Source organism: Haliaeetus leucocephalus, unplaced genomic scaffold (assembly GCF_000737465.1).
Source record: "Haliaeetus leucocephalus isolate CR32 unplaced genomic scaffold, Haliaeetus_leucocephalus-4.0 Scaffold517, whole genome shotgun sequence".
In the NCBI taxonomy this organism is placed as follows: Eukaryota; Metazoa; Chordata; class Aves; order Accipitriformes; family Accipitridae; genus Haliaeetus; species Haliaeetus leucocephalus.
This window is the reverse complement of record NW_010972953.1, coordinates 7,328,982-7,355,716: the sequence shown is the minus strand read 5'-3', so window position 1 is coordinate 7,355,716 and position 26,735 is coordinate 7,328,982.

Here is a 26,735-nt window from a genome sequence, read left to right as displayed (position 1 = left end):
GAGAGGCAGAACCAGCTACAGCCACATTTCTGGCCTGAAGCTGTGGAAGTGGTAGATGGCTCAGCTAAAAAAAGCAGTTTTAGGCACATGCTTTGCTGGGACAGCAGTTCTTTGGACATGTCTGTGGAGATGTCCTCTCTGCAGAAGTCAAGGGACCCTCCTCGGGCAGTCTGCAGCCACGGGTCTACTCTGTGTGCTGCCAGTGAGCAAAGAGGGCAGCTGGTCTGCATGTATAATTCCTGGCCTGGTTTCAACTCCAGTATAAGCTGAGCTCATGCTCCTGCCTGCTATGCCCCGAGCCCCCGGTTCAGAAGGCAGGGTGCTGAGCTCTGTCTGTCTCGCAGCTTGTAAAGCGTCTGTCACTCTGAGATGGTGACAGCTCGACGGGCTGGATGCACACAGCCTCTGTCTGCTGAGAAGAACAGGGCTGGGGGCTGGACTGCAATGACAGCTATGGAAATCCAGAGGGTTAGGAAGCAGTCAGTCCCCAGCAGAGCCAGGTGTCAGGTTTGCAGCTTTCCCTATTGTGGGACCTCCCAAGCTCACCTTAGTATTTCTTCCCTTGCAATGCAAACTTGTCTTAGGGCAGAGCAAAGCAGTTGCTTCCTTTTGTCATATTTGTTCATAAAGAAGTCACTGAAGTGCCTGGCTCCATTTGTCTCCTTTGTGGAAATGGCTGAGGGACATGGGAAAGGATGAAGCAAAGGGTCCGTCCTCACAGCCCTAGTGGGGACCTCTGCATCTGCTCCGCACTGGAATGAGCCATTGTGTTGCTTAAAGGGTTGTGCTATAGGGCATGAATCAATGTGAGCAGGAACATGACCTCCTTGGAGCTTGGCCATGGTGGCAGGAATAAAGCGAGCCAAGAAAGCACGCTGAATGAGTGAGTCAAGTCAACAGCCCCTTGGAGCTGAAGCCCTCCAGAAAGGCAGAGGGCAGCTGGACAAGGTTAAACAGTGCTTTGCTCTGTCTGCCAGCCAAAAGGGAGGCACTTGGGAGGTAACCCTATTTTCTGACAATAGCTGGGTCTGAAGCACTTGATGGTTTTAATAGTGTTCGGCAAACTCGAGCAGAGGAGATTGTGAAACTGCAGCACCAGCTCCTGGGGAGAGCTGCACTTCACGTGATAATGAACCTCTGAAAGAGATGTTTAGCACAAAGAACACAAAAAGGAGGTGAATGCAGAGAGGAGTCTGTGACAAACCTAGCCTGAGTTCTGTAATTTTGGGAACTGTAAATGGGTCCTCGATGGGATGCCGGGCTGTGTGGGAAGCCAGGACACAGTGCTGGGACAGACCACTCCAGACCCAGAATAAGCTCTTGAGAAATCTATTTGAGTTCACCAAGAAGAGTAAACCTGCCAGTGCAGGCCAGTGCTGCCGGAGGGTGTGTGGTGCTCAGGTGGGGAGGTCATGGGGACCATCCACCGCATACGATGGACACAAACCTCATGGGTCTGGGTGTGAGACAGGGTGGGAGATATCATCCACACAAGCATGTAGTCCAGAGCTATCCCCAAATTCCCCTCACCCACAGCAGAGGTGAAGGTGGGCTTATTGCTCTGCTTAGCCCTGCATATGCAGGCAGACCAACAGAGTGAAGATACTTGCTAAACACCATGGGAAAAAAAAAAGACTCAATTATTCTCATGCATATAGACACAAATTAATTAACTAAGTATGTCACAGGGGGACTTTTCCCATGACCTGCAGAGAAGAGTTTCAGGGAGAAATGGCTGATGATTAATGCTTTTCTGTTCGTGCTGCATCAACAGGATCCTGGGAAGGGCTGTTTGAAAAAGAGAAGGCTTTATACACCTTCAGCACGCCTGTTGGAAGACACTGTGTATTCACGCAGTTGTTTGCTGCTAGTTTTCACCAGAATTTCACAACAATCTCTGATGGCACCAACGTTGGCATAACCGATGTTTTCATCTGTGGAGAAACAGCAGTAAGTGCGGCCAGAGTGTAGAGAAGTTTTAAAAAGAGTCAGAGCAAATCCAGCTACTGTGTTAGAGATAAGCAAGCCAAAATGCCAGCTCCTGTTCTGCAAATAACCTGTACGGAAATAAATTAACACCACAGAGGATGCAGGAAGGTGATAGCTGGGTTAAGCCCCTCACCACTGTGCTTACGTGGTGGTTTAAAGAGTTGAAAAATCAACACAGCTAATTGATACTTCACAGAGCCACAGTACTGTAATGATAAATATAAAAAAGGGTTGTCTCTGCTTGCTTTTAAAGAGAATATCAGGGCAGTTCACTTGCCACCAGGCAGCCAGTCAGGAGTCCAGCAGCTTGTGTGCTGCAGAATGAACAAAAGAGTAGATGTGAATATACTACAATAGAAATGAAGTTCATGGCCATGGTAACTGGTATTAAAAATTTCATATTTTTAATCATGAAGAGCAGTGTCAGCTGAAAGCAAGGTTTGCTAGACGACGGTGTCAAACACTCCCCCCACACAGAATGCATAGATTTTTTTTTATTTCAGCTACAAAATGCAAGATTTATAAATTGAATGCTCACCTGGAGACAACGATTGGCTGTGGGGATCTTCCACAGCATTAGGCAGAGGTCAGGGGAGCAAAGGCCAGGGATAGGTTTTGTACATGTCGCTTTGATAGGAAAAAATCTGTCTACTCTCCCCAAAACATGGACTCTGAATGACAGCACTGCTGCTTTGGATAAGACCCCACAAACAGGTCTTCAGCTGTTGCTGAGTGGCTCATACAGCACGTTCCTACCTCCTGGTCCCAGCACAGGAAAAGTTCTTAGTTAATAGTTCAGGTTCTGCATAACAGTTATATGAACACCATTTTAAAATTAAAACATCTAAGAGAAAGGACTGGATTGTATTACACTGGTCTCAAATGAACAGTGTCACTGACAATGGTGTGATGGCTTGTGCCAACAACACATCTGGGTTTGGTGAAAAGGAAAAACAAGCCTTTGGAGAAAGGTAGTGGTTAAAAACCTCCAACACTTGTTCATTCTTGCTTTCCCAGAGTCAGATTTACTAGATGACACTACTGCTAGAGAGGTAACCATGCCCAACCAACCCATCTTTGCTAGGCAAGCTATACCTGAATGGATGCTGTCCTACAACAGGCGAGAGTTTATTGGACATGGATTTAACCAGTGCAAAATGAAGCTTGGGTATGGACAAGTTGTCACTGCACACTGGATGATGCAGTGCAGTGGGTCTGTATCAAATAGTGCCAACATTGAAACTAGTTCCTAAATCTAAATGTGGCGTCAGGCTCTGATCCATTCTTAACTCTGTTAAATTACAGAACAGCACCAATGAAGCATGTGTTGTCACCTGCTGACATTTTATTTAACAGATATATGAAAACAAGGATGCCTTCAGTGTTGGAAGCTGCTGTCAGAGTCACTGGGGACTTGGGGATGCATAAAGAGACAGACAAGGCAAAACAAACAGCTCAATCTGCCTCGCAGCCCCAGGAGCTGGCGGTACTCCGGGAGAGTGTCGTTGTGCTCGGTACGGCGAGGAGCCAGGATCCCCACGGCAGAGAATGCCCTGGCTGCAGCACTGGGGCTGCCAGACCAGAGGTGGGCTGGCGTGCATTTCCCTGCCTGGAAAAGATGGTCTTGAAAGCTCACATGGGTCCAAACTCTCTCCTTTCCTGTTGCCATCAGCAGAGAAAGGCTGGTGCCTCCAGAGCATCCCTCAGCACCTCTTCCAGCAGGCACTGGAGGGGCAGGTTGCTTTTTGGAGGTCTTGATGTCTCTCCACTGTCTGTAGAGAGGATAGTCAGCTTCACTTCTGACTTTGAAATCTAACATAGACCTCCATGCTAAGGGAGGGGAACCCTCCTCCGTGGAGGATGTGTAGCAGCACGAAGGACTAATTGCACTTAAAATTCCATGCTGCAGGTGAGAGCAGAGACTGAGGAGGTGTATCCATACCTTTCAGACAGATGTGGTGACAACTTGTGCCTCTGTGTGACCTGCCTCTGCCTGACAGCACCTGCCTTGCATCTCCCCTTTGGGGCTTTCCCCTCAGGAGCACATTTCTGTTCTGCATGGGATGCACATTCACAACGTTGAGAGCCCCTTCTGCCACCCAGGAACCTCCTGCTCCCAGCTCAGGTTCCTCAGTCCCATCCAACAAGGTCCCTGGAAAATGCAGTATCCTCCCCTGTGTCCTTCTGGACATCTTTCCCTCCACTTAACCTCAAATCCTGGTGCCAGGACCCTCCACCAGGCTCAGCAGTGCATGTGGCCAAGGCGATGCCCCACTGGCCTGACCCTGGAGGAATTGCTGTGTTAATTACCAGTGCTTTGGAGCGCAGAACACAGCCAAAAGTATTTTCAAAGGTCCTATGTGAATTAGGGGCCTCTCAGCTTTACCAAGAGCTAGCTGTGGGCAGTGATGTGGCTTCTTTTGCCTGAATAGTTTATTCACCAGAAAAAAAGAAAAAAAAAAGATATTTTGCTGTGACTGAATCTGTTTTCAAAATTCTGTAAAGTAACAGAAAAGTTGAATCATTTCAGCAACAGGAAATTCTAAAAAGTAATGAGGTTTTGATTTCCCATTTTAAATCCTAGTGTTTTCTTTTCAAAATCATTCACATTTGATAAAAAGAAAAGGTAAACAAGCTCACCTGTTCACAGCAAAAGAAGTGTTTGGTCAACCAGTTTGTCATACTCTCAGTAATTCTTAATTCCTTTTTCAGTTTAACTAATGAAGTGAAGAATCAATTACTCTCACAGCTTCCAATGTGCAAAGATATTAAGGTAATCTGGGGCCAGATTCATAGAAGTATTAATGTGCCTGACACTGCAGAGAGGCACTTGACAGAAATCACCAAATGCGTTTTGCAAATGTATTGTTTTGCACTTTTCCAAAGACACTCACTAAAAGTCTGTGAGACTCATGCTCAGACAAGGCCAGGTCCTTCCAGAAAGTGGGACGTACACTCTTAGTGATACTGAGGAGCTCTGGAAATCTTGTGATGGGCCATACTGTCAATTGTCCCTAATCGCATGCAGAAAAAACTCTTTTGTAAGTGCTATTTGCTGTAACGAGAAGGTGAATAGCTTGAATCCAGGCTAGGTGAGAGACTGGGCTTCTTGTTCCCTTTGTGCTGAGATCTCTGCTGCTCTCTTCACACATGATGCTGCTGTGAATTGGGATACAGGATGGGGGTACAGACTTCATACTGGACTGTCAGAAAACACAGTTTACTGGAGTACAGGAGATTGATGACACATGGACCATGGTTTTTAGTTTAGCACCTCGTTATGGACTCCTCTGTTTCAACCTAGAAGTGAAGCAATGTGCAGTTCTTCCTAATGCAAAGCCATCCATTTGTTAATGTCAGGGCAAGCACTTTGCAGAAGTCAAAATCAAAAAATGTTTATTGGCATGGTGGATGTTGCACTTGCATTTGGATTCAGCATCATTTCCCTGCTTGTGTATTCAGAGCAACTCTGCTGCAGCCGTCTCTGTAAATCAGTGCAGGTACATGGAGCAAGAGTGCAGGCAGCCGAATGGGAGCTGCTTGACTGGTGCACATCTGGGCAGGCAAAGCAGGCAGGTAACGTGTTTAACTGCAATGTATAGAAATACGATCCTGAGTGGGAATTAGTGAGAATGATATGGATTGGCAAAAAAAACAGAGGGAGATTTGAACTCACACCCTGGTTCTCTAGGCCACCCTCTGACAAGCTCTTCCAGAAGGAGGTTCAGATGTTCTGCAGGGAGCATCACAAAGTCACACCCATCCACCCACCAATGCTCATGTCCACACCTGAGCATACCGTAGCCTTTGCGTAATTTTCACACTAGTTTGGAGCCTCGTTTCCCAGGGGCTCACTTACTTGAGCCCTGCTGACCTGCTCTCCTGAGTCCAACCCGAGTCTGAGATCTCCTGCAGCATAGACTCAATGGAGGGCAGTTGCCCTGAGGGAATGTGGGGTCCCTGCAGAGGCTGGAATTCCTAGAAGGTGGAACATAAACCTGCCTATGGGATGCTGAAGTCAGTTCCCAGAGGTTTGGCAAAGCAAATACATGTTGTGGTGTTTACCCCATGGGCAGAAACAGCCCTGCTCAGATTCTTGCTACTCTAAAAACTGCTGAGAAGAGCTCAACTCTTTTCTAGTCCTCACTAGTTTTAGGGGAGACTCTGCAGGTTATCCAAATGTCAGTGCTATACTAGCTGAAGCAACTGAGAGGGAAAAACCCACCTGTCACCTCTGTCCCTGTGTCCCTATCCATCTTGTTCTTGTCCCAGCCCTTGGGGCCCCCAGGGCAGGAGGCTTGGCTGGGGTGACGGCTCTCCCTGTGGAGCCTGTCAGGGCTTGTTATGGCCACGGAAAGATCATCACTGACCGTGCCCCCAGTGACATTTGTGCCTGTGTGTCATTTCAGTCTCCTAAATGAAGCTGTAAAGGGGAACGGATGAGGGATGAGAAGGAGATTGCCTCCAGCCTCTGCTCCCTGCCTCTTCCCCAGCAGGTGTGATGGATGGCAGGAGCGGGGAGCGGAGGCTGAGTCAGCTCCCAGGTGACCTTCGCAGAATCCCTCCCGGTCCCGGTCTCCCTCGCTGTTGCGCGGGGCCGCTGAACCTGAGCAGATTGATGGCAGCTCATGCTCAATTTCTCTGATGCACTTTTGCTGAGAGACACTCGTACATCTTCCCCACGTCGTCTCTCCATATCTGAGGTCAGGCTTTCAACAGGCAAGAAATGTTCTGAAATAAATCACCGCCATCCCTCACCCAGGGCTCTGCCAGCTCCGGGGGAGTGGGGCGAGGAGGAACCTGAGTTGAAGAGCTGGCCTGGGGGGACCAGCATGTGCAGACCTGCACATAGGTCCAAGTGCACTCACTATGTGGGCTTTGTGCCTCAGGGGTAAGCCCACAGCAGGCAGCAAAGATGCTGGTCCCCTAGGATTTCTCCAGAATCCCTATGGAAATGGTTCTCTCCCTGAATTTCTTGCACTGGGGCTCAGCATCTCTCAGCTGGGGACTTATTTGTTCTACACACCTTTGCATGCACTGAACATATCGGACAGGAGATGAGGTGCACCAAGCAGCACATCCTTGCCTGTTGTAGAAGGAAAAGATATCCCAAAACTCATCCTCCAAGGTGGCCCAGAGGAATCCTTATGGAAGCAGGGGCTCAGCCAGGATTTGCCCCATGCCTCCTTCCCATTCGCCTGCCAGGTCTGAATGTGCCCTGTGATATGGCCCGTGTCCCCAGAGCTCCAGTTTGGGGAACTCTTTGACGCTTTGCATGTTTTGTTCCTGACATCTGGAGCTGTGCCAGTGCTAGACGGTTGAGGGGAGCACTCCCCCCCCCAGTTCCCTGCTGCCTGCCAGCTGCCTAGGATTTCTGTTGACGGAGATCAGCACCTCCAGGAGCTGAGGGAGAGGGTGAGACCCTCACAGCAATGGATCAGGGCACTTTGCTGCTATTCTGAGCCACAGATGTGCTGGACAACTTGCACACAGACAGACACATCTGGCCCTGCAGCTCCATCTCCTCGCCTCACTGCCTAAGCCCCAGCCTTGCTCACACACCAGGGCCAGGCAAGGAGACAAGGAGCTTTAAAGAGACCCAAGAAATGTGTCTGCGTTTTCTCTGCGCTGCAGTTCTGCTCCTTTCCAGCCTGACCATTATTTAGAAATGGGGGGAAAAAAAATAAATGGCCTTTGCTTTGCTCCAGGACCTGTGAGAGAGCCTTGAGACTGTGCAAACAGAGGCAGCTGTGCACACCCTTCTCTTGCTCTAGCACTGCTGGGACAGGTTGTCTTTAACTGATTTGGTCCTAATGTTTAATCTCTACCTCATCACACTGGAAAGTGAGGTAGTAAAGAGGGAAAGGTGCAATTAGTGTGTGTTTAAAAGTCCATCTTTAGATCTCAAATGGTGCAGGAGGATGCATCAGTGACCTCATTTAATAGATGGGGAAACTGAAGCATACAGAGGACAGGGAGTTTCCTAGATGTTGGGGCCAGCCCCAAAACTCTTGCCCTGTCTTTTCCCCATGAGCCAGAGTGGCTCAGCCTGTTGCTGAGCTTCACTCCTGACACCTTGGCATGGACATGATGGAGACAGCATTCAAGGCTCTTCCAGAGAAGTCTGAAGCTTCCTGAAGCCTCAGCCTTCCATTTTTTGGCCACCCAGAGGTGTTGCTGCTGATGGTGTCTGTGCTCCTACACCATGACTGAGGGAGGGCATCCCCTGGTGCTCCCTGATCTAGTCTCCTCCAGCTTGTCCTCTGATGAAGGGTGCTGACAGCAGTCGTGTTGCTGGGGTCCTGTTTTTTGGTTGGCCATGGTCCTAAGGCAAAATGCCTACTTGAAGGCACAGCAGGAAGCCCAGGCACACACATGATGTGGTGTCACCCATGTGTGCTGTCTGCTGGGAACTCAGCACCAGCTTTGCCTGAGCGTGAAAAGCTCATGGCTGCAGCACACCATCCCCTGCCTTGCTGCCCTTGGTAAAATCCTAGTTTTCCCTTTCAGGCATGGCACAAAGCAGCTCTGGGGGCAGTGGGAGCCCTTGCTGGTGGTATGGCTCCTGCCCATTGTGTACATTGGCCTGGACAGCTCTTGCCCCTTGTCCCCAGCCATGGGGATCAGCTGCCAGCAGTCATCCTTTACACACTCAACATCCCAGACAGTGTGGCCATCCCTTGCCCCAATATCTGAATCCCTTTCTCTGGAGATTGCACTTCCATGCCCCAGAAATGCCTCTCAGAGCTCAGCAGATGTGCCTGGGAGCCTGGGAGTCCCCACAGGACTCTGCAACCCCTCCCCAGACACCTTCATGCTCAAAGTCCTGCACAGGCTCCAGCAACACATCAACCTCCCCCTCCCCATCCCCGCTCCCAAAGCCCAGGTACTCAGTGGCCTCATCCTGCTCTTCCAAATGACATCTCTTCTCCAGACAAAGTGGTGGCCACAGTTGAAACTGCCCAGAGCAGAGACCCTTCTATTGGGAGCAGCAAGCTGCAGTGAGGCAGGTGGGGGATGCCATGGGCTGGTTGCACAGCCCAGCCTCAGGGGATGCTGTATCTCACTGTGAACTGACTCTGGCTTTTCCCAGGGGATCCCACCTTCCTGGGATTTTGACATTGTCAGTCTGCTGTTTTGAAAGCCAAGGTACAGAGGGAGAATTGGACTTTTCTTTAATGAGTAGCCACACTCTGGCCTTTCTGATGATGCACAGCCAAGTTGGAAATAGAGACTGAGACTGTGCCAAAGACACTGAACCAGAAGACAAAAGTCAGCCTTGAGCTTTGCAAGCTCTATCATTTTTTCCAGTCATCTCAAAGCTGGGGCTGGATGGGTTTTCTCAGTCCATCCCCAGCATGACTGTGGGTCCCAGTGGGACTTCTAAAAATGTAGTTTAGAATTGCTAAGGTTTACTTCACTGCCTCTTGAACATTTCCCAATTGGTAGTGAAACTGATGCACAGAAGCAATCACAGGGGGAATAAGACTGCCTCTGGGTCTGTGCTGCACTGGATATAGGTCCCAGCTGCATTCCTGGCTCTTTTGCAAAACACAAGTGACCACTGCAGGTTGTGCAGGCTTGAGCTCTTATGGAGGCTCAGACCACAATAACTGTGCTTTCATCACACTTTCCCTCTGCTTGGATCACCAAATACCATCAAAACAATGCCTTATCTGCTCCAGTGCTTATATTGTTATTTGTGTTAAACCAAGAGAGATCTGTGCCTCGAAACACTGTGTGCTATACAACACAGTGGGAAATAGGTCCTGCATCATGCTCTAAACTTCACTTCAAACCTGGCTGAACTGACCAGGTGTCCACTGACCATGACGGGAACATGGATATCCAGCTCAGCTCTTGGCACCTGCCAGGAAGGTCACTTACAGCCATGTGTGCCGAAGTCAGTGGCAAGGATGGTACTGGTGGAAATTGTCTCCAGAACAAGTGAATGCACAAGATCCCTCTTGTAATGTTTTGGAATTCAAATGTAGTTCTGGAATCCAAAAAAAAAGCAAGTGGCAGGAGGGGAGCAAAAGGCTGTCTAGGAAGCAGAAAGCTGCAAGGCCAAACTTCACCAGCCCACACTTGTGTTACACACAAACCCAAGCATGGCAAGGACATGCTGAGGAGATACTGGTACATGATACACTTCTGTGCCTGGAGCTCTTCAGAGAAGGGAGAAAGGTCACTTGGGAGGGAGAAGCATCCCTTGCTGCTCTTGAAAATCATCTCTGAACCTCTGTCAGGGTAATAACTATGTCCTGAGCTGGCGCAGTAAATTTTCCCTGCTTTGCTGGCCATCACAGGGCTCCAGTGTAGCCCTCAGAGCCCTCCCAAAGCCACACAGCAAGTCCTCCCTTTTTGCAAGGAGGAGGAGCATCAGGCAGTGGAGCTGTCACCGTCCCCCCAAGAGAGGACCCCGGGTGCCACAGGGTCGTCTGACTCCTCAGGCAAGATGATGCATTGCTCTGAGCTATTTCTCTGTGAGGAGTCAAAGGGGAGAGACTTGATGAGCTTTTCCCAGGGGAAAGCAGGAGTAAAGCAGTGAAGGTCTTCTTCAAGAGTCTGGCCAGTGCTATGCAGGAGCAGAAACACCCAGATGGCTGCATGGCCCTATGGATGCTGAGGCATTATCACAATGGGAGAGGTAAGGCTGGAAGGAAACTGTTCCAAGTTCTTATCTTTGCTTTGCCAGTGACTACATGTAGTATTTTCCCTTCTGTAAAACAGAAAAAAAAAATTCCTCCGTTCCCTCCCAGAGTCTCCGAGGATTCATTCATTTATGTCCAAGTAAAAACTTGCAAAGTGCTGTATAGATACAAAGTCAAGCCTGGCTCCTGGCACGCTGACCATGCTGCAGCACGCCCTGGGGTGTCTTTCTAGGATGCTGCTGTGTGCAGTCCCCTGACTGTGGCACCACAAGGACACACCAGGCATGGCACAACACAGAACTGTTCCATGGTCAGGGTGAGAAGGAGAGATGGTGTGGATGGTGAGAAGGAGGGATGATGCCTTTTCAAATCATGGGGTATTCCTGATTCTTCTAAACGTGGGAACAAGTAGGAGTGGGATGAGATTGGGAAAGGGACACGCCCACACTCTGAATGGTTTGGATCTGGGTATTTGAAAGGGTGTGACTGGCATCAAGCTCATTTCCAGTATATGCTTTCAAGGGGGTTCCAAAAACCCCAGATGCTCTGTTGTTATTTTTCTGCTCCCACCCAGCGCTGCAGTGCCAGGGTGCCCACTGTGCCGTGCCTGGGCACCACACCAACCTCGCAGCATCTTGAACCATAGACAAACAGGGCAGGGCTGTCCCTGCGGACAGCAAGGCTTCGTAGGAGCTGCCAGCTTCTGCCTCACTGCACAGGACGCCGCCAGTCCCAGGGAGCCCCACGCACAGCCTGGCACATCCTTGCACGTCTCCAGCACCAGCCAGCCCTGAGCTGCACAACCAGCATGTCCACAGGCAGCCACCACCCTCTGCTGGGTGGACGTGGACCGGAGCAGGACGGGCCCCGTGCCATCGCAATCTCATGTCCAGCGCTTGGCTCAGGCAGGTTGGATCCTGGCAGTCCCTGAGCGAGCAGAGCTGGACATTGGCACATCCCCAGGGGAAAGCTCCCTGGCTCTGTCTGCCCTCCTGCACGCTCCATCTTCGACAGCATCTCCGCGGAAGCAGCCGACAGATGTGACAAACACGCCGACTGCAAGATCTCTCCCACGTCCCCCCGAGCCTGGGCTCTGCCTGCTGAGACCCCTTCACAGCCCATTAGGCAATTCAGGTTCAGGAACACGCTTCGCTCTCCCAGAGGCTGCAGGAGACGGCAGCCGCCTCAGGACCCCTCCTGTGCCTGCCGAGGGGACCGTGGCTCCTGATCACTTCCAGCTGCTTAGCTCTGTGCTGGCTGGCAGAGCCCGTGGGGAGCAGCCGGTCGATCTCCCGTGGGTCACCTGGTGATGACAGGGGAAGAGGAAGGCAACCAGCCATTGTGCGGGGGCTGCCTGCACCGTGCGGAGGAGGCCAGGCTTCCAGCAAGCCTTTGAGCCAGGTGGGAAGGAAAATTAATTGCACGGAGGAGCCCCTCCGTGCCGCCCCGGTTTCCCAGTCTGAGGCAGTGGTGGCTGAGGCGGGGTGGGCAGCAGCCGGGCTCTCCGGTGGGTCTGCCCTCAGCGGGTGCGAGGCACCAGGCACCCCGGAGCCAGATCCCATCCTCCAGAATTTCAACCAGTCAGAGGAGGGTTTTGAAGTTGGTTCAGTGAGACGCTGTGTCTCAGACCTTCTCTCAGGGCCTTATTAAAATGCAGACTGCAAATTCAGATACTGTAAACAAGGTCACTGGAGAATGAAGATCAACAGAGTGCAAGCACAAGGAATGCAGAGCATTAATATTCTGATGTGTGAGCCCGTCCTAAATATTTTATCAGGCTAAGCTTTTTTGTATTGAGGCATCCTTCCCCTGCTCTTCCTCCTCCTCTTCTGCCTGCTTCACGTCCTTTTCTCTTGCGTGCACAAAAAGCACTTTGTATTTTGGCTGAGGCTTGAAATGTATGCAAACCTTCCGCTTCCCCCCCTCCCCGGCCCCTCCCCGAACAAAACCCTCACCCTCTTCCAGGCAGAGGGGGAGAGATTTCTTAACGGGGTTTCTTTTGTTTCTGTCAACGTCTCACTTAGGCAGCGGGCTCAGAGACTTATTGAATGCTGCCAGTGCCTTATCACCCACGTCTTCCCCCCCCCCGCAGAAATGCAGGGATTCCCTCCCACCTCCAGTGGCTCTGTAGCGTGGCAGCCGGGCGTCATGCACACCTGTAAGCGATGTGCAACGTGCAATTGTCCTGTCGCTTGCTCGTGAGCTGTCTCCTACGGTGGGTGGTTTTGGCTCAGGGAGAGATAATCCAGAGGTACTTGATCTGGTGTCAGAGCAGCCGTCACAGGGTCCTTCGCTTTTGCCCTGTGCCAAGCGTGGCTGAAAACCTCACAGTTAGTGAAAAATGAACTGAAAACCAGCCCATCCTCAGCTGGTGGTGAAAAGGTGCTTCCTGACCCCAAGAAACACATCCCCATGCCCTGAGGCATAAGATTTGATTTTCCTTATCAAGATGCTCTCTAGCACAACTACAAATGCATCACACAGTGCTGAAAGGATCTGTGCCTTTATAAATCCATAGTTTGTTTTTTTTTTAATTTTTACATTGGGCCACACAACACTGAAAGATTCCATACCATTACAAATCCCCGAATGGCATTTTTTTCCTTTTACATCAGGTCAAGGTGGGAAATTTTGGACCTTGCTGTCAAGTCCCCCCCCGGAGTCATTGCATGACATGGGAAAACTTCAGAGAGGACTCACAGTGTGACTCTCCTGGCCCAGGTACAAGCAGTTTGCTGGATGTGACCATTCAAATGAAACCCAGAGATTCAGGGAAACATTTGCTGATCCTGAAATTTCCCAGATCTGATTATTTATCCACATTGCCAACTGGTGGTTGCATGATTTCCTCTGTGCTACCCACTAACCCTAAATTTATCTTGTTTGAAAAACTACAGTCATCCAATTAGCAATTATACCCGGCAAGTGGAGTGGCCAACCACACGTCTCAAGTAATAAATAGTCGAGGATTGAAGTGAACAGTTTGGGAATAGTCAATTGAATGGGAATTATTCATGCAAACTCTGTATTGCAGACTCTTACAAATACCAAATGCACTCCAGAAAATGAGGGCATTTATGTAATGACATCTCATTAAAAAAATAATCATAAGAAATTGATTATTAATAAAATATTGAGAGATAATTAACATTTTTTCTCAGCAGAAGATTCCAGAAAAGGGGCCACTTCTTTTCAACTTTAACTCTGGCTTCCAAAGGACTTGAAAGAGAGTCATGTGCATTCACCAGAGAAATCTGGCCTAAAATGAACATTTAAATGCAACATGAATTAATGGGTGAGCTTTTTAGTAGGTGAAATGTTGGAGTCTATACAAATTGACATTTTTTGATCATAAATAATAGTCTAGATCTGAAACCGCTGTATAATTAGCAATTCTTGGATCTGCAACCATTTTGCAATTGTGCAGAGTAGATTTTTTTTTTCCAACTATAATGTTAATAACACCAGCAATATTGCCCAGCTCTCAGCAGGATAACAGACAGCAAGGAGTGGATGTGTTCATGCACCAGCAGCGGTGGCTGGAGGCATCATTCAGCACCTTTCCTGCACTGTCGAGAGGTTTTGCTTTAACTGTGCTGACCCTTGAGAGCTCATCCCCCGGCTGCTGCGTGCTGGCGGTGGCAGATGAGAGCCCCTGTGTGGGTACCGACAGACAGGGGTGACAGTGGTAGGAAATGAAAGAGGAAAATCTGACTGTACTACACGCGTTATCTGAGCCACAACAAGTTTCTGCCAGGAAGAGCTGACGTCCCTGCTCCGCCTGGGCTCAGGTGCTGGTTCCCAGTCCTGTCCCCGGGGCCAGGGAGAAGTTTCATCCCAGGATGCTCACCTGGCTGAGCCCACAGCTCCTGCACATTCAGCTGCCAGGAGGGACATGGAGTGGTTGGGGTCTGCCCGGGGGTGTAGGGTCTTGTTGTCTAGGTGCAGCCACAGCCCATGCCCAGGAGGCTTTCCAGGTTAAGGTGCTGGGGCAAAGGTTGGAAGGGGATATGGACTCTGGAGAAAGGATGGCCCAGATCCACAAATGCATGCATACCCCAAGGTCCCTAACACCTTGGAGAGCTTGTGAAAAGGATAGATGCTCCAACAGCTTAGACATAAATGCAAGTGAGGCCCTCCTCTTCCAGAGCATGAGGCTGCTATAACAGAGCATCACACCTTGGGTCACACACTACATGCACATGCACAGAGCCCCACATCCACCGGACCAAGGCAAGGGAAAAGTGAAATGTGGGGTTTGAGCTGCTGCAAATGATCCAGGCTGCACAGCAGAAAGGGTTACTGAACTGTTTGGACCCATGTCTTGGGCAAATTTGGTTACCAAAAGCACAGGTGCCTTCCTGCAGGCCAGCCATCAGGCTGGTTCAGTGCACGACTGCTGCTGAGGATCCTGGCAGAATCAGGACACAGGGAAAACCCTGATGTGTTTTTACTTACTTCTTGGCAGAGCTCGCTGGAAAGGCCGGAGCACGTCTCCTCTCCCTTGGTGACTGTGTGCTACAGCCCTCCAGTCCAGCCAGGGGGACCCCGGGGAATGAAGACATTTATACTGCACATTGACTGGCCTGTGCTCTCTTCTCTTTTGAAATATAGCAGCTTATTGATTTATATTTAAAAGGGATGAATGCAGCATATATCAGTATATTAGACACACTCCACACAAACAGGAAGGGCACCACTGCTTTCCCACTTGAGCAATTTATCACCTACCAGAGCTCTCCCAGGGTAACAACTGAGCAGACCAAGGGAGAGAGGGGATTTCTCACTTGTGCAGGCTTCCCAAGCAAATCCCCAGCATGGAAGAGAAGTGGTGTGGAAGCACCATCTCCAAAAACCATGCACTTCTGTATTGTTATCCTCTGCAAATGGCTTTTCCTTCTGGCCTCTGGAACATAGTGCAGAGCTGCCATCCATGTCATGACTTGGGGAAACTGAGGCACGCAAAAGCAACTTGCCTTAGATCACATTACAAGCCTGAAAATAAGCAAAGATTTGCATTCAGGTCTCCTAAGCATTAAAGTGGTAGCCTGGCTGACAAACGCCTTCCCTCCAAGGTGTCCTTCGGTGGGATTCAAGCTACTGCTGCAAATCATCCAGCACAGCAGAAATGGGCACTGAGCTAGTCCATCCCTCAGATCTTGAGCAGGTTTGGTTACAGGTAGCACAAACTTCCAGCAGGTGTTGATAGGCTGATTTGGAGCATACACAGCACCCCTGGCACTTGGCTCAGGGTGCTGTCAGGGACAGGACAGCAAATGTCTGCCCAAAAGGTCACATATGCTCTTCAGCCCTTGGCTGTTAGGGGCTTTGCAAAGCTTCCTTGTGCCTTGGCGTTACAGTGTCTGTGGAGAGAAAGGAAAGAAAGAGCATTGCCAGCCGCACTGGGATGGACAGGTGCCCTGCTAGAAGGCAGTTCTTCATCTCCCAGGGATGGCAGGGAATTAAAGCAGGCAAAGCTCCAGAGCTCCTCGAGTGCCAGAGGCAAACGGAACTTCCTTAGCCCCCCCTAACAGAGCAAGAACTCATCCTAGTAACACCACACACAAAAATCTTCCTACCTTCCCTTTGCTGTCAATGACAAAGCACTACAAGCACCTTTTCCTCTCTCTGTCAGCCAGCCTCGGGCTCAGGGAAAGGGGCTGCTTCTTGGCTCCAGACTGGGTCCTGGCAGAGCATGCTCCCCACCACCCTCACACACATGCACCGATCTCCAACAGCTACAGATGAAGCCCCTCTCCTGCTCCATCAGAGAGAGGGAGGCAGGGATTTCAGGTACCAAAGTGAGAATTACAACATCTCTTTTGACTTACGAGTATTTCTGTTGGCTCTTCCTTGTTCTGGGTTTCCATTAGCAGCACGAGCGGGGTAGTTCATCTATCACATTTACCAGCCACAGAAATGACATCAGGGCAATACAAATATATTCTGGTGCATTAGCATTCGGGATAGATAAGGGCAGTAGCAATCCACCAAGAGGGCAGCTAAGTGCACCAGATAGAAGGGAAGAGGCGTAGACATGCCATGCTCACTGAGCACTTGATATCTGAGTCAAATCCAAGCTGCTGTCTTCATACAGGGGAGCATGCCTTTGATATAATATCCCTCTGAGATATGATATACACCTGTGATTATCCTGACTCGCAATTCCATGTCCCTGTGCTGCCCTGAGCCGGCTCTGCAAGCTGCAGCATTATTTATCTGGCAATAAATGGCCTTCTGTCTGCAAAATGAGGGCTTCAGCTGGGAAAGTAATGGGCAGTTTTGGCTCAGCTGGAGATGTGCCTGGAGGTGAAATCTGATTGGGAAGGAGCGTTGTCCTCCCGGCTGAATGAGAAATCCCCGTGACCTGCTTTCCAAGGTGGCCAGACAAGGGCAGTTCGGGGAAGGGGAGCTGCTGCAGCCTGCCAGCGAGCCGTGCACCACCACAGCAAGGAGGATCACATGGAGCGGAGCGTGGTGCCTTTCCTTCAGTGACTGTCCGTCAGGAGAATGCTTCTCCCCATGGCTTATTAACAGGGAGAAAGAGCGTATCCATGCCCAGTAAGGGTTAAAAGGACTTAGACCCTCTGCACATTGCTGCTCCTGATGCCCACCCTCCTGCCCCAAGTCATGCATCCTAATAATGCCTTCCCTGTCAGCTCCTCCCTTGTGCTAGAGGGACAAATCCTGCCTGTCTTGTTTCATCCTGCAGTGAGAACTTTGCACTAGAGCTGGAGAGATGACCCACTGAGGAGTTGCCAGTGTTCTGGCCATGGGGTGCTTCCTTCTCATTCATGGGCTTGGGCCTTATCTCAGGGAAAGGAAGGTTAATAAATCATGTGTGATGGGGCAAAGAGCAAAGGGAGAGTAAGACCTGTCTCTACCAACATGATCCATCTGGAAGCGGAGCAGCACGTAGAAGGAAGGGGTGCAGGATCCCTCATCATAAGGGAAGGAAGATGGATGGTGCCAGCCCTGCTAGCAAGTGTCTCAGAGACTTGGTCCCCTCAGGGGACAACAGAGGCAGTTAGCAGCTGCCTAATGCAAAGACAGCTCAAGCCTGGCTCTCAGCTGCATGGCATTTGTGATAGCCCAGCCTGAGCAAGAGGAGTGACAACAGCAACTCCATTTATAATGTGCTTTGGGATCCGTCCGTGCAGGATGCTGCAGGGAAACCAGGCACAGAAATATTATCGTTAGCATCATTATTATTATTATCAGTATTCCCCTGCAGCTGGTGGTGGCTGTACAGCAAAACCATACAGAGCTGCTCTGGTGGCATCTCCCTCCACCCACCCCAACTCCCCATTGCTTTGACTAGACAGAAATTGCCCCCAAGAACATCTCTCTTTTCTGAATGTTGATTTCTGTTTAGTTAATTAAATGTTTTTAGTTCTAGTTTTCAGTTTTCTGCACTTTCAGTGCAAAAAGCCAGTCAGTTGCAGGGGGAATAAAATTATGTTCTTCCACAATTCTCAGGAAGGAAGTCTAAGTTTTAAACAGGTCTACAGCCATAGAGATAATGACCTGTTTCCACTGCACCCATTGCCACGCTGTGGGAAAAGGGGCAGCATTGGCCCCAAATCCCCACTCACTGCCACTTTTCATGCCACCTTCCCCCTCCGGGCAGCAAGGGTGATAATTGCCTCCCATGGCATGTGGAGGGTTAATTAGCCAGTGTTTGTTCAGTGCTGTGAATAGGTAAAATGCTGTCTAAGTGCAGAGCATTATGATTAATAATATCCAGCCTGCTAGAGCAAAATGCTTAGAAGGATTCAGAAAGGATTATTCATTTATATGAATACAGAGGATATCTACAGTTACATTAAATGGGATAAAAATCTGCAGGGGACCTAAACCCTCACGCTTCAGGACATAAACCAGCCATTAGCTGCCTGGGTTGGGAAGGAAGATCTCTCCGAACACTTTAGTATAGTGTCACGGTGCTCAGCAGGAAACCCTCATCTTCCTTGTGAGCATCCAGGACCAGCTTCTCAGCCCGGTCTTGCAGAGACGAGACCAAGACTGCATCCTTCTGGCAGTTCACAACTTCTAGTATTGCTCCAGTGCTATATTTTCTGGCTCCCCTGCCTGTGCTAGCCCTGTGCTAACCTTCTGCCACCACTCACTGATGCCTCACTTGTGCTCTGGACACATCTTGGAGAGCACCCAGCCCTGCTTTCCTCCACAATCACTGCAGCCAGGGCAGCAGGACCAATGTGGCACAAAGAGAGATAACACTGGATTTGCCACTTCACACTCCTCTATTAAAGTTGAGGAAAGGAGGGAAACTGTGTGGTGGTATGTGATGCCGAGAGCAGGAGGGGTGAGGGGGTTGAGCTGTCTACAGAGCTGAGTGCCCAGGCATCGATGGCTCTCTCGACTGGTTGCATGGACCTTTGCAGGCATCTGCCTGCACCTGGCGTTCACACTCTGAGCTGCTGCAAGCACTCAGGCTCAGGGTCGTACTGAGACAAGCTACACACCTTCCAGGCTGGTGCTGGCTGTGCTCACCTTGCTGGGGCATGGGCTAAGCAGAGCTGTCTGTCACAGGCTACAGGACAAGTCCTACCTCTGCTGGGCACATCTTCCATCTATACTTTGGATCAAGACTTCATCTCACAGGACAACAGCCCAAAAGTGAGGTGGAAAGAGCTGTAGATTGAGGAGACCTCTTACAACTCAAGCAGCTATGTTGGTGCCAATTCCCCCCAGCATCTCTGACACCCTTCAGCAAAGAAACAAAGGTCCTCACAGTGTGTATCTGCTCAAAACACTCCCAGCACCACCAATTTCTTTATTTTGTTGCTCAAACAGGAACATCTTAAGCAGAAACTCCAATTTTGCACCCACCTTCAGAAGCTGATCTGCTGTGCTTTGCTTAGCATAGTTCAGTATTGCTTCACTTTGTTGTTGTTGTTGTTGGGGGGGGTGTTGGGTTTGTTGTTTTTTTTTCTGGGGCAAAAAACCTGCTGAAGGTGCAAACGGCAAAGTATTGCAAGAATTGCTGGTTGTGTGGTATTTTTGGTCTCAGTGGTAAGAAGAAAATACCCCAGATTTGATCTTGGAGTGTGATGAGAAGATAAGGATTGCAAGAAATTAAACCCAGGAAATGCAGAAAATCATAATGCAGGAAATTAGAAGGCAGTAAATTCAAAACTGATACAAGTTTTTATACAGCGGGTGGTTAATCTGTGGAGCTTATTGCCACAAGATGTTAAAAGAGCTTGGATGTTCATATGAACACCGTCATCTGCAGTTACTATAAACACAGTAAACATTAAGCACCTTAACGGTCTTTCCACACAGCATAGACTGACCACTCTTGCACTTGTGGTTAGCCAAGAGCTTCTTCAAGAGGAATTACAGGACAATGCTGACTGACCGTGTTAAGAATTAATGAAACCCTCTATCCAATATCTGCACCTCCAGATGTGGTGCCCCCATGTCTCTGCTGGGGATCCAGGCAGGAATGCCAAAGGAGAGGTGCTCTGTGCACGCCCTCTACACATTTGCCCAGAGGAGCTCAGTGGATCTGCAGGATCCTGGACAAAGGGCCAAGGCAACAGTACAATGAGGTAACGAGTGGCAGTTCTTGGGTTGAACAATCTGAAAATAGAGTCCTCTGGAGCTCGTCTGGTTCAGACACCGCTGAAGCTTGGCTTCAATGACTTTGATCTCCTACAGCAAGCCTCTGCAACCCTGCAAGGTCTCCCACTTCATGGAGAACTGACCTCATGCATAAGCCCACGGTGCCAAAACCAGTTATATTCTGGGATGCCTTGTTTTCCTCAGACAACCAGGCTCCTGTAAATGACTCAATGCATCCCTCACCACCAGGGTTAGGTCATGTGTTTTGGGATGGCCCTCAAGACCTGGGTGAACTATGAGCCCTTCTACTATAGCCAGCTGCGAGGGGCTGCCCAAGCGGCACTTCCAGCCCATTTTGCAGGTTAAAGGGGTCAGCAGCAGCATGCGGCTTGTTCTGGGCTGGGTGCTTCAGCCCAGAGGGCACCCTTAGACAGAAGATTACATGGACACCCATGCATTTCCTTCTTGCTGTGCTCATTACAATAACTGAGGCCCCTTCATTTGCTTAGAAAGAGCCAAACCCAATTTATGTCATCTCATAATATGTAGTCTAATATGTTACATTGGATCCAATTAAGTAATGGCAGCCCCAGCAGCAGAAAGGGGGGGGCGGGGGATCAGTCTTCATCCTGGTTTGGGCTGTACTGTCGACATTGATCCTAATGAACGCCAGGCAGAGGGGTTGTCCCCCTGAGCCACTCTTTGTGATGCCAGAGCAGTTCAGGACTGGTTAATGTGCACTTAACACAAAGTGTTACCTGAAAAAGATGCTCACTGAGAGGGAGCCGACATGGTGCAGTATAATTTATGCCTTTAGAGTAGGATCCTCCATGGGCATTACAACAGCATACTCAGAAACGACTCAGCTGCATGCTGGAGAAGAAAGGAAGGCTTTAAGTGAAGATTTAAAGAAGGGGATGGAGCATCTACAAAGAAGGGGAACACACGCCCTCCAGCTGTGGAAGAAGGCAGAAGGGAGACTGAGATAAAAGGGGAGCTTTGATCTTCCTCAATCCATCAGGCTTCGATCAGCTGTGTCCTGCTGTGCCGGGGCTGGCCAAGGGCTGGTGTGTGACTGCCTCGGTGCTGAGCTGGCTGTCATGAAAGGCACGTTCATCGCTCCCCTGGCCTGTCCCCAGGCTGGGCTCCCTCTGCGCAGCAGAGGTGCTGCTCTGCCCTGAGACCCCCGCGGGGTCCTGCCGCCGTTCGCGAGCCATTCCCACCGGCTGTGTTAGAGATTTGCTGCAGAAGGGTAAAAGCAACAGTTTTCTCATGCCAGAAGCCCAGACAGGGATAGCTGGGTTTCCTCGTTGCTGGTTTGCAAGTATTTAAATGCACTCACTTTTCCATCTATGTGCTGCTGCCGGATCCACAGGAGTTCAAAGCCATGGGAGAAGCAAAATTTACCCTGAATCCCAGGGCTTCTGCTGCTACGGTTTTAGGAAAGACAGCAGAGTGCACAAGAAGTGATGAAATGGTGGGTTTGGGCATTGTTCAAACAATACAGAAAAACTCACGCACATATTCAGATGCCCAGTGTAATACAAACCCGCCTCAGGCTCGCGTTCCTACTTTGGCAGCTTGTGATGAGCTCAGGGCAAAATTTAATCACTGACATGTAAGGGAGAGAGCCAGACCTCCCATTATCACAGCTTCCTGACCCAAGATGGTTGTAGCACTGGCACCTCCCTGTTGGACTGCAAAGTCTTCTTGGTGGTAAAGAAATGAGAGCCCCAATTTGAGCAATGGGGGTGTCCCACTGCTCCAAGAAAGCCATTGGGAAGCTTCAAGGCCAATGGAGAACCCAGGGTTCAGGTATCAGAAGCACATACAAGAAAGCAAGCGACTAAAGAAGGTGTTTTGCAATTGCTTCACAATGTTATAATTGACCTGCAGTGATGCCGGGCCTGTCCACCCAAGTGACACAATGTGCAGATGACGCCAACAGATGCTGTTCAGTGCCCATGGGTGGCATGTTCACAGCAGAGCAGGGAACTGAGGCACGACAAGCTCCAGAAGAAGGGACTTGCACCCCCTGAGTCACCTTGCCTTTAATCAAGGCAAGACGATGATTCTTCTGTGACACCTTCTTACCTGTATTGGTCATGTACTGCACACCAGGAAAAGAAGAATGAAACCCCGCTTGTCCAGCCCACTTGCCCCAGCTGCAGCAGCACTGGTGGTTTGCTGGGTCCCAGCTCTCTCTGCAGTCCCACCACTCCTCTGTCCTCCCCACCTGGCACAAAGTGCCTGCTTGGTGTCACTGCCAGAGCAACTCAGTTACACTTATAAATCCTCCTTGCAATTTCATTCATTTCAAAGCTCCCTGTTACCAGCTCCAGCCCTTAATCTCGCACTCCATAAATCAATTGGCAAGGGAGCTGGGGAGCTGAGGAAATCAGCTCCTTTTGCCCTGGCTGGGCAGAGCAGGGCAGCTCGTGCCAAGGGATGTGGGGCTGGTGGGGGGTCTCTGTCCCCTGCCACAACGTGCCCCTTGTGCAAGCCAAGAGGCGCTGGCAGGAGCCCAGGGGGGGGAAAGCAGGAACACATTAGTGGAGAGCAGGCGTGGGTCGCTCCCATGCCCAGAGCTAGCCTTGCATTGATTTGTGGAGACTAATTAACCTCAGACTTGCAGCATTAATATTTGGAGGGTGCTTAGTCGCATCTCGTATAAACCCTGTCTCACCCAGGAGTGCAGCAGTGGGCGTTGCTGCAGCCAGCGAGCAGAGCTGAGCATGCCAGAGCCTTTTCAGCCTAAAGAGCCAAACCTTGGAGTTTGACACTCACCGCAGTGATGGATTTGCTCCGAAGGAAAATGCCCCTTCGGCGACCATTAAGCAGACACATTGTTTAGATTTGTGCCGAGGTGTTTTTACGTCTCATCTGAGGCTTTCAGTGAAATGAGGCTGGTGGACTCCATGCAGCTCCCAGCCAGGAAGGGAAGGGCAATTATCTGCCGTGATAAACTGGGGCGCTGATGTGGAGGGAATGATGTCCAGTTCAAACCACTGCAGACCAGTGGAGACCTAAACAGCCTCCTTCTAGCAGGCAGGTGAGCAGGGCAAAAATCACACCCTGCCTGTTGGCTCCGCATGTTGTGTGCCATGCATGCTGATAGGGCGAGCTGCAATTTATCAACAAAAATTAGGAGAGGGAAATCCTGTTTATCGGGAGAGTGAATGAATTAATTTTTGCCTGGAATTCCAGTGTCTGTATTTTTAGAGGTCTTTTTTCCACTGAATGCCACACTGGGAGTGGAAATTAATGAATTTTGTTTTGTGCAACTTTTCTATGGTGGCAACACAAGTTTGTCAGCTCTGATGTATTTCGCAAAATTATGGTGATTTTGCCTGATTTTGTTTATTGGAGAAAAAACATGTAAAAACATTTAAAATGGCCAGTTTTGACATGTTCAGAATGAAATGTTTTGATTTTTTGGGTCTGAAACATTCTTCAGTTTAAAAACTCCCTTTCATTTAATTTGGAAAAATCCAAAAGCTTGATTGAAGCAAAGTATTCCGATACTGTCAAATGAAATGTTGACTCCAAACTCTTTAAAAATCAATTTGACAATAATTTGGAAAACCTTTATCTTTGTTCCAAGCTTGAATAACATTAAAAACAAACAAACAAATGCACAGTTTGCAAATGAAGTGAAAGGAATCTCTTTTCCATGCAGCTTTTGTTGCAAAAAAACAATTTCATTTTCTAGGTTTTCAAAAAGGGCCAAACACCCCTTCCAAACCCAAGAAACAATCTGGCCTTTTCAAAGAGAGGTGACTGCATCCTACAAAGTAAAAGCCTTGAAATGGATGTCATGGATAATGAACAAACCAGAAGCTACTGTGATGCGGCTGCCAGACTTGAAACAGCTCTTGGCTCCATAAGCAGGGGAATAACAGTTTGCAGCAGGGACATGGCATTACCTTTGGACATGGCTTACTGAGGCAACCACTCAACCCCCTGTCTATGCCAGAGGTCCACGTTTTTAAAAGTGTGGTGGAAAATTTGGAAACTAGCAGAAAATAACTCAAGGGATGGTCTGAGGTGTTGGAAACCTGTTGTGCAATGTGAAAGGAAAGAAGTGCAAGGTAATAATATCACTGTTAAATTCAAGACAACATTAATATCTGACTCATCTGAGTTTAGAACTGCCTTTGAGAGGAGATACCAAAAAGCCAACTGGCTAGCAGGCAAAAGCCGATATCAGCTAGCAGCTGGAGGGTACAGCCAGACAAACTGGAAGAGGGAGCTGAGTGCCAGTGTTAACAGTTAGAGAGATAAAGCCCTCGAACAGCTTGCTCTGGCACGTGGTGGAGCCTCCATCACTCAAAACTGTTCATTCACTTGGATATCTTGCTGTAGGATCTGCTGTGATCAAGCAGAAACCCTAAGCTTGAGAGGAGTGAAGTTCTCCCTCCTGGGCAGAAAGACAAACCACATTGTCTGTGCAGCTTTTCTTGGCCTAATCTTTGGAAAGAAGAGGCCAGGAAGGCTGTTTTCCCAGAGCACAGGCACACCACATAACCTGTGGCAGAGAAGGTCCCTTCCTGTCCAGCTTCCCAGCAGCCTCAAACGGGAACCACAAAGAAAAGCACACATGACATCTCTGGTTCATTCCCAGTCCCCACGTGACTATGCCATCCAAATCCCTCTTCCCAGGGGTGTCAGTGCCCCTGGCATGACACCATCAATCATGCAGGTATGACCCACAGCTCTGACAAGCCTGTCTCCAGCACAGCTCCACATATAGGCTCTGATGATGAGTTCAAGGCTGCACCAAGCATCTTTCTCTGTGGATCAGCTTTGCCTTTCACCAGCACATGACTGAGCTGATGGTTCACAGACCCCCATCAGTCAGGTCAATACAGGTGCTCCAGTCAGGCCCCCATGCACAGCCGGGGCAGTGAAAGAGGGAGGGAAAGTGGAAGAGAATGAGACAGAAGGGGGATTGCCTGGGGGAGATAGGGCAGGTGACCGGGGAGAGGGATGGGGAGACCCAGGGTGGTGTTCCTTCTACATCCTCACCAGGAAGCTCTGGGTGGCCCCATGCCTGGCCCTGCTCACCCCTCTCATCCGGGATGATGCCACCATTGGTACCCCCAGAAGAAACAATTCCCTTGAGTAGTGAATGCATCAGTCTGCTGCCTGGTGTCTCGCCCCATGCCCTTTGCATGCCCACTCACAAGCCAACTAGTTCACTGCAGGCAGATGTATGGGACAGGGCTGGTTTAACCCATCTGGGAGCAAACCTGCTCTTCTTCACCCACTAAGCCTGCCTGGTGGAACCAGGGAGACCCACTGCTCCTGCTGCAGCAGCACGAGTGAGGATCATCCCTCAGGCTTGTGCCAGGCATTGTGGCACCAAGCTGCAGAAGTGCCATGGCACCTGCCATTGCTGCCACACTCTACTGGTCTTGGAGATGATGTCTGCAGAGACCAGCCCCAGGGCAAACCTCCTTTCTGGGACTGCAGTCCTGACACCGCTGGTGCAAAAACAGTGGTGGTGTTTGTGCTCTGTGTCTCCAGCTCATTCCCAGGGTTGGCATCAGTGGCTGCAGAGGAAAAGGAAGGCATGAAATGAAAGCTCCAGCCCTGCAGCTTCCTCATCCAGAGCAGCCCTGGGCCAAACCAGAGGGAAGGGGAAGGTAGTCCCATCCCATTCACAACACAACAGCCAGCAGGCAGGCTGCTACTGCATACTCCACCACCTGCCCTGTCCTCAGAGCCTCAAGGGTGTAGAAGAAAATCTGCTGCTGACCCAGTATGTCAAAGAAGAGTTTCTGGAGACACATCCTCTTCATCCTGCTTCATCCATCCTGCAAGTGCTTTGGTTCCAGCAGGGTTTTCCTGCTCACTTCCCTGCATTTGTGGGAGCCAACTGATTTCTCATATATGTGGTTGGAATTGAACACCCTGGAGAGAGTGAAGCTTTCTGGACCCCCCATGATATAAGTGGTTTTAGCCTGTCTGCAGAGCTGTACTGCATGGCCACCTTGCTAGTCTGGCTGGGCCCTGCTCTGTCTCTGTCCAGGTGCCCTCTCGTCACCCACATGTGAGTGATGCTCTGTGGTGGCACTACAGACTGTGGTACCAAGGAAAGCACCAAGGGAAATGTGGGGTGGCACAAAACAACATCCTTGTGGTAGTTGACAGGTTGGTAGACATAAAGTGCTGGGTCCTGGGGTCTGCTCCTACCTGTGTCTGACTTGGTCTGAGGTTGCGGGCAAGGCAGTTTCAATCAGTTTCACATCCTTCTGGTGAAAAATTCCTTCTTTAATCTTCTTGCCCTACTTTTTTCTTCTGGGCTGTGATCTTTCTGGGGAAAGCACTCTCTCCTAGGACCCCAGACTACAGGCCATATTGGTGTTCTGCTGGTATCAGAGATTGACACCATCAGGAGTCCATATGCTGGCCATGGCACCAGCATAAGATGAAAATCCAGCCCTGCCCCAAGGTGCTTAGGGTTGAACATATGGCACAAATGCCTGTTCCTTACTG